Raw genomic sequence first — 13,734 nt, 5'->3', positions numbered from 1 at the left:
TTTATTTAGGTCTTCTGAGTTTCCAATATAACATAATATATATGTGCTCTTATATCTTGATTTGTCCACTTTGGATACTATCCACTGATAGTCCTTTAAATATAAAACATCTAGTACATTTACACTATTCCGCTACTTCCCAAATTTTGCTTATGTTGATGTTCAAACTTCAACTTCATAAAGTAGACTTATATTACTTGATTTAGTAAGCTTAGACAGTATTTACTGACTCCCCATCTAGATAGATGAGGACATTAGCACCCTTAAACTTCCTTTCATTAGTCTTCCCTTTCTCCAAAGGCGCTACTTATATTATTTTTAAATTGTCAAGATTCATGTTTATATTCTGTTCTCTAACAATAATTGTCTTCCATGCTTTGTAAATTATAAGTCTAAAAATTAAAAGCTAACATCATTTATAGCATTATGATTTTATAAATATTTCAGATATATATGTACACTAAGACATAAAGCTGCAGTAATTATAAAAAGCTAAAATAAATGAAATAGTGTGGTAGTGCCATGGAATCCAAGATATAGCTCAAAATAACAGAAGACAAAATCAAGACACATACTCAAATATTTTTAATACATTTTAAATACATGTTTTTATATAGTAGAATGTAAAATGGCATAATTTCAAATATGTGAGGAAAAGAGGATTACATTATACATATGGTTTTGAAACCAGATAACCATTTCAAATTACAACCCTACAACATACTTTACAGTAAAATAAAATTCAGATAGTTCAAAACGTAAATGTGAAAAATAAAAACAAAATTATTCTAACATGTAAAAACATTCCAACTATTATATTGACTGGAAAAATTAAGTCGTATCATAATGCATAATGCAGTGTGCCATTTATGTAAAATTTTAATTCAAAAAATATATATTTTTATGAATTTTTATAACTTTACTACATGGACAAGAAAAATGCAAACCAATTTTAGTAAAGTGATTATACACAGGTTGAGAGAAAACTGGAATCGCAGAGTAAAAAGAATTCAGATGCCCTTAAAAAAAGGGCATCTGAAACTAACTTGGCAGAATGTTAAAAGACGCTTTGACAAAACTGGGTAGTAGCTATGCAGATGTTCATTATAATCTCTATACTGCTTTCCATGTTTGTAATAGTTCAAATAACAAACACTCTGTGAAAATATGATAATAAAAATAGCTAATGTTAAGCCTTCTAATGCATTCATTAGTATTCTGACAACTTTATACCTACATCTTATCACTGTCTACCATTTAAGGTAAAAACTTTAATTATCCACAGGTTTTAAAATAAGGAAATTATAAAACAGAGATTGATTTGCTAAAGTGTAAACAGTCTTCTGATGGCTATGGTGCCAGAATCTATGTTATAAGACATTATGTTACATGGCTTCTGTGAAGTATTCAAGGTAAGCTTTCCTAGACATGACACAAAACTGAAAACCTGTGAAGAGAAAGATTGATAGATTTTGATTGTAAAAATTTAAATTTCTGTGTGTCAAATTACCATAAACAAATAACAAAGGAAGATTATCTTTTTTAAAAGTCAGCTTTATTGAGTATATTAACTACATGCTATAAAATACTCCAATTTTAAGTGTATAGTCTAATGGGTTTTGTCAGCTATAAACCTTGCAACCACCACCACATTCAAGATCTATTTCCATTACTCCAGAAAGTTTCCTTGTGCCCAGCCTCAGTTAATCATTCCCCCATCTTGTCATCAGCCCCTCATCCAGGCCCCAAGCACCTACTGATCTGTTTTCTGTTACTATAAATCAGATCAATCTTTTCTAGATGTATATGTAAATAGAAACATACAGTATATATTCTTTTGTCTGTCTTTTCAACATAATGTTTTTGAGATTCGTCCCTGTTGTATGTTTCAGTAGTTCTTTTCTTTTTATTGCAGATAGTTATTTCTCTATTATATCATGATTTGTTTATCTGTTCACTTGATGATGAACAATTGAGTTGTTTGAAGTTTTCAGCTTTTATAAAGAAATCTATTAGAAAGATTCCTGTACAGATCTTTGTGTGGACATTTATTTATTTTAGATAATTATCTGGGGAATGAAATGGCTGAGTGTTATGTTAGGGGTATCTTCAGCTTTATAAAAAGACTCCAAGCTGTTTAACAAAGTTACTGCACTGCTGGGCATTTCCACCAGCAATGTCTGAGAGTTCCAGTTATTACACATACTTACCAACTCTTGGCATCATCAGTATTTCTAATTTTGGTTATTTTAATGGTGTGTAGTGATAGCTCATGGTGGTTTTATTTTGCATTTTCCTGATAACTAGTAGTGTTGAGTATATTTTCATGTGTATATTGATCATCCATACTTTTTTGTGTGTGAAGTACATGTTCAAATTTTTCCCATTATTTAATTGGGTGATTTCCTTCTTATAATTGTGTTGCAAGTCCTCTTTATATATTCCAGATAGAACTCGTTTGTCAATGTATACATAGTGAATATTTTCTCCCAGTCAGGAATTTCATTTTCTTAATTTGCCAATACCATACCATCTTGATACTATAGTTTTATAGTAAGTCTTGACATTTAAATATGTACGCCTATAGCACCTGGTCTTCCTAGGTGGTCTCCCATCCAAGTACTAACCAGGCCCGACCCTGCTTAGCTTCCAAGATCTGACATCGGGCTTGCTCAAGGTGGCATGGCCATAGACCAAGGACCATGGCTCCACTGGGGCACGAACCCAGGATCCTCTGCATGTAAAGCAGACATGCTACACTATGGAACTGTGTCCTAGACCCTTTGATTTTTTAAAATAAATTTTAGAATTAGGTTTTCATTTTACATATATTTTTTAAAGATGGCTGAGATTTTAATTGAGATTGTACTGAATCTGTAGATCGATTTGGGCAGGTTGGCACTTTGGTGATATTGAGTTTTCTGACCCATTAACAAGATGTATCACTCTATTCATTGAGATGTTCTTTAATTTCTCTCAGCAATGGTTTATACTTTTCAGTGAAAAGGTGTGGCTCATGCTTTGTTAAATATTTTCCTAAGAATGTCATTTTTTACATTACAAATATTTCTAACTTTTCGATTTCCAATTGTTGGTAGCATGCAGTTAGTTTATATATATTGACCTGGTGTCGACAAGTTTGCACAATTCGTTTATTAGTTTCAGTAGGTTTTTGTATATTTCTTATGATGATATTCAGTATTCAAGATTATAGAGAAAAGTGAGCATCCTGGCCTGGTATCCAATCTCAGGGAGTAAGTGTTCAATATCTCACCCTTAAGCATGATGTTAGTTATAAATATTTATAGATTCTCCTCATAAAGTTCTCATCTAATTCTTGTTGGTGGAGAGGTTTTAGTCATTAATAGATGTTAAGCTTTGTCAAGTACTTTTTTTTTTCTTCTATTGGAAATAAGCATATGTTTTTTATCCTTTTTTCTGTTAATATGGTGAATTACATTGATTTATTTTATGAATGTTAAAATAATCTTACATTCCTAGGATAAACTCAATCTACTCATGATATATTAAGCAGTTAATGATCTTAAAAATATTTTAAAATTAGAAAAAATAATTTTATATATGTCATTTGCCCATTTATTTTTACATATAGTATTCTTCATTCTTTTACATAGATCCAAATTTCAACCTAAAACACTTTAACTACTAAAACTAGCAATAAATCTGCTCAGCTCTTGTTTTTCTAAAAATAGTATTTTTATTGTCATCATTTTTTATTGTGGTAAAAAATACCCAACAAAAAATTTACTATTTTACCTTGTTTTTAAGTACAGTACTGTTAACTATATGCACATTGTTGTACAACAGATATCTAAAACTTTTTCATCTTGAAAAACTGAAACTCTATACCCATTGTACAACTCCTTTTCCCCCCTCCAATCAGACTCTGGCGACAGCCATTCTACTTTTCGATTCTAATAATTTGGCTCATTTAAGGTATCCTCTCATAAGTGGAATCATGTAGTATTTGTCTGATAGTGACTTTCACTTGGTATAGTGTCCTCAAAGTTTATCCATGTCGTAGCTTATAAAAAGATTTCTTTCTTTTTAAAGAATCAATAATATTTTATTATATGTACATATTTTCTCTATCCGTTCATCTATCAGTGGACTTTAGGGTCACTTCTACCTCTTGGCTAGTGTGAATATAATGCTGCATTGAACATGGGTATTTTCAGTTCTTTTGATATATACCCAGAAGTGAGATTCTATGGTAACTCTGTTTTTACTTCTTTTGAGGAACTTCCATACGCGTTTTCAAACCTGTACCATTTTACATTCCGACAAATAGTACCCAAAGGTTCTAATTCCTTCACATATGGCAACCACTTACTTTCTTTTATTACTTTTATAGAGGCTATTCTAATGAGTTTGAGATGATATCTCATTGATTTTAATTTACATTTCTCTTATGTTTAGCAATGTTGATCATCTTTTCATGTGCTCGTTTACCACTATATAACTTCTTTGGAGAAATATCTACTCAAGCCTCTTGTCCATTTTAAATCAAGTTTGTTGTTGTTGTAATTGTTGTTGTTGAATTGTAGGAGTTCTTTATCTGTTTTGCATATTAACCCCTTATAAGATATATTGTTTGCAAATGTTTTTCTTTAAGTCCATAGGCTGCCTTTTCACTCTGTTGACTGTTTCTTTTGCTGCACAGAAGATTATAAATTCGATGTCGTTCAAAGGACTCTACAGGAGTCTTTTATCCACTATTTCACTTTCTGCAGTTTTAGTTACCCGTGGTCAACTACAGTCCAAAATATTAAATGAAAATTCCAGAAATAAACAATTTATGAGTTTTGAATTGCACATCATTCTGAGTAGTGAAATGAAATCATTCACCATCTAGCTCCTTCCCATAATCCCTTTATCCAAGGTATGCACACTGTATATTGCTACCCATCCATTTGTAATTTAGAAGCCATCTTGGTTATCAAATTTACTGTCATAAGGTCACCATATTTATGTTCAAGTAACTCTTATTTTACTTACTGATGGCTTTGAAGGGCAAGAGTGGTGATGCTGGCAATTTGGATATGCCAAAGAGAAGCTGTAAAGTGCTTCTTTTAAGTGAAAAGGTGTATTCGTATGAAAAAAAAAATGGTATATTTAGGGTTCAGTACTATCCATGGTTTCAGGCATCCAAGAGGTCTTGGAACATATCCCTTTTGAACAAGGGGGGACTACTCTATTTATTTTTGTTGTATATGCATATGGTGTCATATGTAAGAAATTATTGCCAAATTCAATATCGTGAAACTTTACCTCTAGAAGTTTTATATTTTCCTCTAGAAGTTTTATAGTTTCAGATATTACTTTTAGGTTTTTAATTCATTTTGAGTTAATTTTTGTATATAGTATAAGGTAAGAGTTCAACTTCATCCTTTTGCACATGGCTATCTCATTTTCCCAGCACCATATGTTAAAGAGACTGTTCTTTATTTCCCATTGTGTACTCTTGGTACCCTGTCAAAGGTAATTTGACCAAATACGCGAGGGTTTACTTCTGGGCACTCTGTTCTCTTCCATTGTTCTATATGTCTGTCTTTATGCCAATACCATATTGTTTAATGTAGCTGTTAAATACATTTTGATATCAAGAAGTATAAGGACTTCGGCTTTGTTTTTGTTTGATTATTTGGAGTCCTTTGAGATTATATTTGAATTTTAGAATGTTTATTTTTCTATATCTGCAAAAAAATGTCTTTGCGTTTTGATAGGGATTGCCTTGAATCTATAGATCAACTCTTCTTTGTCTTATAGTATCCATTGATTGGATAATGAGTAGTAAATGTTTTGTACCAGAAATATTTTCTAAAATGATAGATCGGTCTAAATACCATATTCCAAGTTTCAGATCAATTATAGTCAAAGTGTGAATTTTTGTTCAGAGCAAAAACTACAGATTTAAGCTGACTATAAAAGATCACTGTATAATGAATACTAGGTTGTAGCTGTTTCTTTAACTTCTCTCATCTCTCATAGCAGTTCCAGAGGTATTCAGAATCTGAATTGGGTAAAATATACCAAAAATCATTTCCATCGTACCAAAGCACTATTCCACCTTTTACTATGCCCACTGATCCCATCTTGTCCTTGTAGGATACTAAGAACAATGAATCACCAATGGCCCTTTGTTTTAATAAGAAAGAGCCTTGGGTAGATAAATCCCAGTTATTTTCTAAATGTTTCAAGTGAAATCACACTGTACATTAATAAGCTAAATCAGTTTGGTTACCTATATTGGCCTAACATTCTGTTAAACCTGTTGATATTCTATTGCAATTAAGAAGTACTACTCAGGAAAATGAACAATCACTGGTTTCAAAAAACAGAGCTTATGTACTAACTATATATATTATATATTATTATATACATATAGAATATATTATATTCTATAGCTATAACTATATAGCTATAGAATGTGCAAGAGAAGGCTTTATAGCTTTACAAGACCCACAATATATGGGACCAAGATATTCTCATAAAGGGGGGGAGTTGTGAAATAAGGAGGGTCCATAAAATAGAAGAAATTAATTTTATGCAACTTCTTAGAAAGAAATTTTCCAAGTTTCTGATTCTAAGATTCTGTCGGATCTTCGTAAAGATGGTTATCATCCTATTTCTAAAAAGTTTAAGGGGGGAAAGTTGAAGAATTATAAGATCAGATTGAACAGAACACATATAAATATAGAAAAATCAGAACAAAGAATAAGTCAAGAGTAGAATGAGCAGATAAACAAAGACCTGGAAAAAAATCCTAAGACAACAGCTATGTTGAAAGCAGGGCTACAACAATGTGATATTAGTGAATAACAGAATTAATTACTGAACTGCCTTCTCCACCAAGAATTACCTTCAAACTGAAGAAGTATAGAGCATGCTTTCATTTTTTAATGAGTGTTTCTGCTGAAAATGACTAATGTTAGATAAGACATAGAAAACTTATTTTTATAAATGTATCATGACTCGAAAAAAAGATCTACACAGAGGTCAAAAACTAAGAGCAAACAGAAACCCAGAGAGATAAGCAAATCCCACAGAAGCCCACTTGCTGGCTGAAATGAGGACATTTGCTGAACTCCAACAAACTTTTTCCCAATCCTCAAGGCATGAGGATAAAGTAGATAAAGGCAGGGTACTAAGGTGGGTAGTCAAATAGGAGACATACACACACTAAATTTGAGTCCTTCAAAGTACAGAGCCCTCAGCAAAATTGTAAACAAATGATACGAACACTGGCACTTCACCTAATGGGGGACTGCAAGGAAAATTGCCTGTCTTGGCCGTGGGTAGAGGAGCAAACACCATGAGTGAGAGCCTGGGGTAAAAAAAAAATAATCATATCTCCAAAAGAGAAGCACAGGGGAGTTAGCATAGCAGTTTTTCTGATGGAGAAGGAAAGAGATGGAATTGGGAAAGAGCACCCAAAGGACTTCACAGTCACTAGAAATGTTTTAATTAGTAAACTGTTTTTATGCACATGGATATTTTTATATCATTTTCTCCATAAATTATACATGTTTTTTCAATATTCTTTTTTATCTACTCAGTATTTAATTTAAAAAATTCTTAAAAATCGAGAATACTTTAAGTTCTTTCAGTTCTGAAACCCTTTAGCTCCATCAGCTATATACATTAAATTAAACTTAAATACTCTAGGTTGTATCCACAGTAAGGAAGCCAAGACAGAGAGGAATCTAGAAACCTCATCATATAAAGAATTGCTCTTTATAGTCCTGAAAAGGTGACTCAAGTGTGATAAGGATGCACTAGTTAACTTTTCTCTTATTTTGTTTTGTTTTGTTTTTTGTTTTACTCTATTTATGTAAAAGGATGTTCTGTAGAAGAGAGATCCAATTTTTTTTTTTTTTTGCTTTTACTTTAGAAACTACCTAGAGGCAAATTTTGGCTTTTCTCTGCTGTCACTATTGAAAAGCTTATACACAATAACTAGAAATATACAAGCAAGAATGATGCTTTCTGCCAGAAATATAAAAGGATTCCTAGATGGAATCGGACTAGATGACCTCGAAGGTCCCTCCAAATTCTTCGATTGTTTTCTAGAATTAGATAACATAAAATAACCTAAAATACTGGGCCAGGAGATACAGTTCCCAAGTTAGCCATGATTATCAACAGAAAGGTATTTTTACTCTGCTGCTTCACCCTAAGTGACAACAGAATGAAACAAAGTGAACTACTATGGATCATAGCAAAAAGAAGAATTTCATGACATATAAGTCATTTTCTATCACATTAATGGCCCAAGGCAAAGATTTAAAAATAAAGAAGGACCTTTAACCTGTAAAGCACAGTGGGTTCCCTGCCCTGATACCCTTCCTTTCTCCATAGACATTTTGGTCAGGAAGCTGGTATCTACCATCCTAAAATTAAAAAAAAAAAAAAAAAATCTGGTACAGTCACCATAAAAATGGACTTAATGCAGAGAAAACAGAGATGATTCTCTCAAGCTGACAAATCCAAGCTGAAATAAAGGCATGCCAGAGTATTACTCTTCCAGAGCAGATGCCAAACAAATCCGATTGTGTTCACCTCACTTGATTGATTTGTTGTTCTTCCCTGCTATATGTGTTTCCTTTACCTTGTCTTAGCAGATTGAATTTAAAACCAAAAGGTAAAATATTATTTTGGCATTCAGTCTGTATGATATTGTTGAAATGGGCTTCTCGAGGAAAACTCGTGTTGTTTCAACGGCTTGCAGTCATTTCGATGTGAGCAGCTCATGATTAAGAGGTCAGTTCTTACCAACAGCAGCAGATGTTGTTGGTGTTATCTGGGTAGACTGTTCGCTGTCAGCAAACAAAGTTCCCATTAAGAGGAAAATTCTAAGTGTATCTTTCTTAGAGGATTACACTCATTTAAATTTTTCCCCTGGCTTCTTTCCATGAGATTTGGGGTTGTTACAAAGATGTGCCATGGAAAGTTTCTCCTCCCAGCAGATGCTCATCATTAAGTTGGATAAGAATTTCAAGATTTAAGGAGAGATTGTATCATGGCACACAACTAAGTCTTGTTATTTGACACTGTAAGCAATCAGCCTTCTTTATTATTTAACCATCACGAGGAGCTTTTTCCTTTCGTGTAAGTGAAGACGAACCTTAGAATAAAACATTGCACCTCTAATAAGACCTAAAATGTCACACTTTTATCTTTTGCAAAATGTAACTGAAATAAACCTTAACAGAACCTCTTCAGCATAAACAGCAGGAACCAGAAAATTAAAATATTGTGGTTTTGTAACACATGGGCCTTAATGAAAGTGTGTACCGCATGCTTGATTACTTACTAGTTCTGTCCCTTGATTATGCTCTTTGACCTCTTCTGAAAATAAATGCCTCCCTCTGCTCCTTCAGTTTTCCATATGACACGAATGCCAAGATAGCTCGAAAAATTAAAAACAATTAATGTGATGTGAGGGAAAATAGGAAAGTCTCATTATGTATCACATGTTTGGACAAACTCTTTTTCTTCTCTTTCCTAAAGATAAAGATAAAATAAAATTGTTAGGTCTTAGAAGTTTATGGCTTATCTTTGAAGATTTCTTGGCAATGTTTACTTTGCCAATACACAATAGACGATAGAACCAATAGACAGCAGCAAAACTATTGCAATTTTGCATTTAGGAAACAAGTGACAGCAGCAAACTAGCCTTGGGTCAGATGGAATGAAGAAGAATATTCTTAAAGCTGCTATTTGAAAATATGACAGTAGAGAATGATACATTATTTAGTAAGTGCTTTTGTGACAGTTTTTCCCCATGCCCATCTCTCCTCACTTGTAAGAAATAAAGAAAATGAAATCATGTTTTTTGAAAAACTAGAGGATTCTTTTCTTTGTCAAGCTTAGGTACAAAATTCCAATTTAGAAATCATCTGAGCCAGCATTTGATTTATATGATAAAACTGAGGCCTACTAAAATTGTCATTTTCTTGAATCACACAATTGATAGAATTTTCTGGAGCAAACATTTTAAATTATGTTAAATTTAGATTATTTAGCAAGTAGGCATGTCCTTAATGATCAAAACACATTTATTGGCAATTACTTAAGCACAGCACTGACCTACACAGGTTAAATTGGACTTCATCTCCCCGACTAAGTTTCTTATCTAGAATAGAAAATACTCTGATAAAGAATTGACTTCCTCAGTCAACGCTGATTTTAAATAGTAAAATGAAACAGTAAAGTAGCTATCATTTAAATTTGGTGGGTAATATCTTTTTAACCTGAATTCACTACATATGTTATAGTTCTGAAAGCTGATGCTGCTACACTGATGCCTTCCACCACATGTTTTAGGGGCAAATGAATATATTGTTCAAAAAAGTCCTTACAAAAAATCTTAATCAAGTAAGATAAACTTACTCTTAAGCATTTATATTATCCAGCTTCTATCAGGCTCTGCTGAAGTCATTAATATTTTTCACTATCTTTGCATAGGATACAAATTAGGATGTTGATTTCTTATCTAAAATTTTTTGCTATTAAGAGCCCAAGTCTGATGGTGAAGAGGCTCCAATCTGATACTAATTGGCTATGTGACTTTATGCAAATTATTTAATGGCTCTGTGCCTTGATTTCCTCATCTATAAAATGAACCATAGTAATATCCAACTGCTTATCTGTGAGGAAGACATCATCAATGTGAAACTGCTTTGCAGAATTAAAAGCATTTTTTGATTGTAAAATGGTGGTGATGATGATGATTAGTGTAGCATGGGGATGCGGGTTCTGTGATCAAATACTCAGCAAAAGCTATTAGGTATCTGAGTTCTGCCACTTCTTTAGTGAGGTAACAGAATAATCTGCCCTTTTCACTATTTGAGTCACATTTGACTCACAACTAGAATTTATGTGTTGCTTCATGGTTGTTAAAGAGTAGAATCTTTCTTAACTATTAGATTTCTGTTATGACTGGTACTGGGTTATAGTTCCTAACCCCTGTTCCTGCCCACCACCAAGAAAAATAAAACAAACACGTGAACGCCTGTCTCCTGATACAGCCTAGGCAAAACGTAGGAATGACAGTCTAAATTTCCATGAATACAATCAAACACATTATACTAATCCATTTACATTTCTTTGTTGGGCAAACAATCATGTGGAATTGACTGGGATGTGTGTTAACCTCTTTCTCTTCCTGACCTCCTCCACAAAGGATACTGAGGCAAGAGATGACTTAAAGACAGGATATTGTTCCACAGGACTCTCAAATGTGCTTTGTTAGGAGGTGGAGTCACCTATTTATATTTGCTAAAGTGACTAAAATTACAATCAAAAGTATCGGCCTCTTACAAGTTAGTAATGTTTGCAGGAATAAAAGTTCCTGCAGCAGGGAAATCAGCAATGTGAAACACTTCATGAGCAAAAAGAAGTTTAGATATGAATGTCCCCAGATTAAGGGCAAAAAAATATTTATCAAGGCTTGGCCCTGAAAAATATATATGTTTTCCATTTTCTTCACCCTTAATTTTATGCCCATATAATGTGGAATAACCATTCAAATCCTTAATATCATCATTAAGTATTTTTTAAAAAGACTTGAGAGTCAAATGGTGTTAGAACAAAGAGATCAGCTTCTTTCCTCAAATCACTGATGAGTTTGTGGCTAAATCTGGCAAAATAATGAACCTCTTCTTTTACAAACAAGTTCTCCACTTCAAAAGTCAAAACTATTTTAAGGAAGTGGCCTTTTCTCCAACAACCTCAGGTTAAGGGCATCTGCAGAAAACAAGCTGGAAGTGCTGTCCAGCACAGTTGCCAAAATCAGTGAATCTACAGCTTGGTTTTATTTCCACTTTGCCCTGTAAATTTCCATCATCATGGAAGGTAAAAGTGCTTTTCTAAGACTTCTACTTTGCTACTCAAGGCTTCAAAGCTCAGAGGCCATATTTTTGTAGATTTTGGATTGACGCAGTACAGGAAGCTTAGCAACTCTCCCTAGAGCCCTCCTTGCTCTTCCAGGTAATTTCTAAAAATTTCTAAGATCTTTAGGCCCCTGAGCAATTTGTAATTGCTGTCACAATAACTCATCCATACGGATTATAGTAAGATCTTGGAAGCAAGACAAGTTTCTCAGTTTGTTACTTTTCTCATACACACCGACAAAGTATCTCTATCCTATATTGTCTCCAAAATATACCAACCATGGCTTAAATTTATGCTAACCTTCTAACTACATTTAACCAAATTATTTTTTATTTAAAATGAGTGCCTCACTTTTATTTATTATTTTTAAAATGTATAATGACTGTTTCTATTTTTTGGATTGCCTCTCCCACCCCTGCCCAGAATTGCCAGCCTCTGTAGAGGAAAAAATTACTCTCGTCTCCTCTGCTTAGCTTCGATACTTATTACTTCCAAAGATTCCTGGATTAAAAACCCATAAACAATTGATCACAAAAGTAAATCTACTGGCAGAAGCCTCTAAATTGTTTTTCTTCATGAGTACAATGAATTTCCAATCTTAGTCACATTGCAGAGACTAATATAAATATGTATGTAGTGACTTTCCTTATAAATGAAGGGTCTTGCTATGTTGGTTCTGAATTTCTTACAGATAATTAAATATATCATTGTTTAAGTAAATGCACTGCATCAACTAATACTATTCACTTCAGGAGTTAAAATGCTTCGTGGATATGAACTTAACCATTTAAGAGCATACATTACTAATTAAATTAAAATTTTGACAAAGGAGAGAAAATTTTTTAAAAGAAATGCATAAAAAGTGAAGAACTAGATAGAGTATGCTCATAGCTTTTGTATTTAAAAACAATTCATAAAGTTGCTACCTATAATAGATTAAACATTTTATATTAGTAAAATAGCTCAAACTTGTGGGAAGAGAAGTAGATGAATAATAAAGTTTTTTTAAAGATTATTCTTTACATGAACAAAGGTTGAAGTCCATTCATTGCTGTTCATGTCAACTTTTTTATGTCTATCTAATTGAATATAAATTTCTCACCCTATTAAGCTACTATTTATTTTTGCATTTAATGAATTTTGACAAAATGAGTTATAATTACAAGTCATACTGACTACAATAGTAAACATTTCCTTTTCCTGATTTTCAGGAGAACATAGTGATTGGCCTATGTGGCTATGTATGTGTGTTTCCTCTAATACAGAAAACTATAAAAGACATCAGAATCACTGGTCCTCAGACCTGGACTGGCCCTGTGGAATTTGTTATTAAGACTCTTGGAATTCAGATTTCATTATAGAAAGGCTTTCTCCTTTCTGGTCTCAGCCATAAATATATCAGGGACAAAATTGCTTAATATATTAATGTTCTCAGTTTTCTTCCATTCTGTAATCCACACTCACTAAAGACAATGTTGCCAACAAAGGCCTCTTCCCTTGCCCTTGCTCCTATGTGAATTGTAGTCTTTGGATAATACTATAAATATTTCTGCCATCTTTGATTATCTGATGAATTTTTATACTCTTATCCTTGCAAACTGTCTAAATCCTTATGTATATGTCTTTTTTATACAGCATAGAGTTTAACTTAAAAAAAAATCTTGTGTGATCTCATTGGTTCTTTAATTGGAACATTTCATCCAATTATATTTTGTTGTAATCTTGACTTATTCAAATCTAATAGGTAGTCATTTGACCCTCTGCCTACGAAATGCAAACACTTTGACTCCATTAATCCTCTTTCAGAATGAAATA

General features: G+C 32.9%; 1 pseudogene; it reads right to left on the bottom strand.

Moving 5' to 3' along the window:
• Window positions 1–2,578: 2,578 nt before the first annotated feature.
• Window positions 2,579–2,694, bottom strand: LOC111730618 (annotated as a pseudogene).
• Window positions 2,695–13,734: the final 11,040 nt, after the last annotated feature.

This window comes from Pteropus vampyrus, unplaced genomic scaffold (genome assembly GCF_000151845.1).
Source record: "Pteropus vampyrus isolate Shadow unplaced genomic scaffold, Pvam_2.0 Scaffold324, whole genome shotgun sequence".
NCBI classification, from domain to species: domain Eukaryota; kingdom Metazoa; phylum Chordata; class Mammalia; order Chiroptera; family Pteropodidae; genus Pteropus; species Pteropus vampyrus.
Note: the sequence above shows the minus strand (reverse complement) of the source record. Positions and strands in the feature narration are given on the sequence as shown.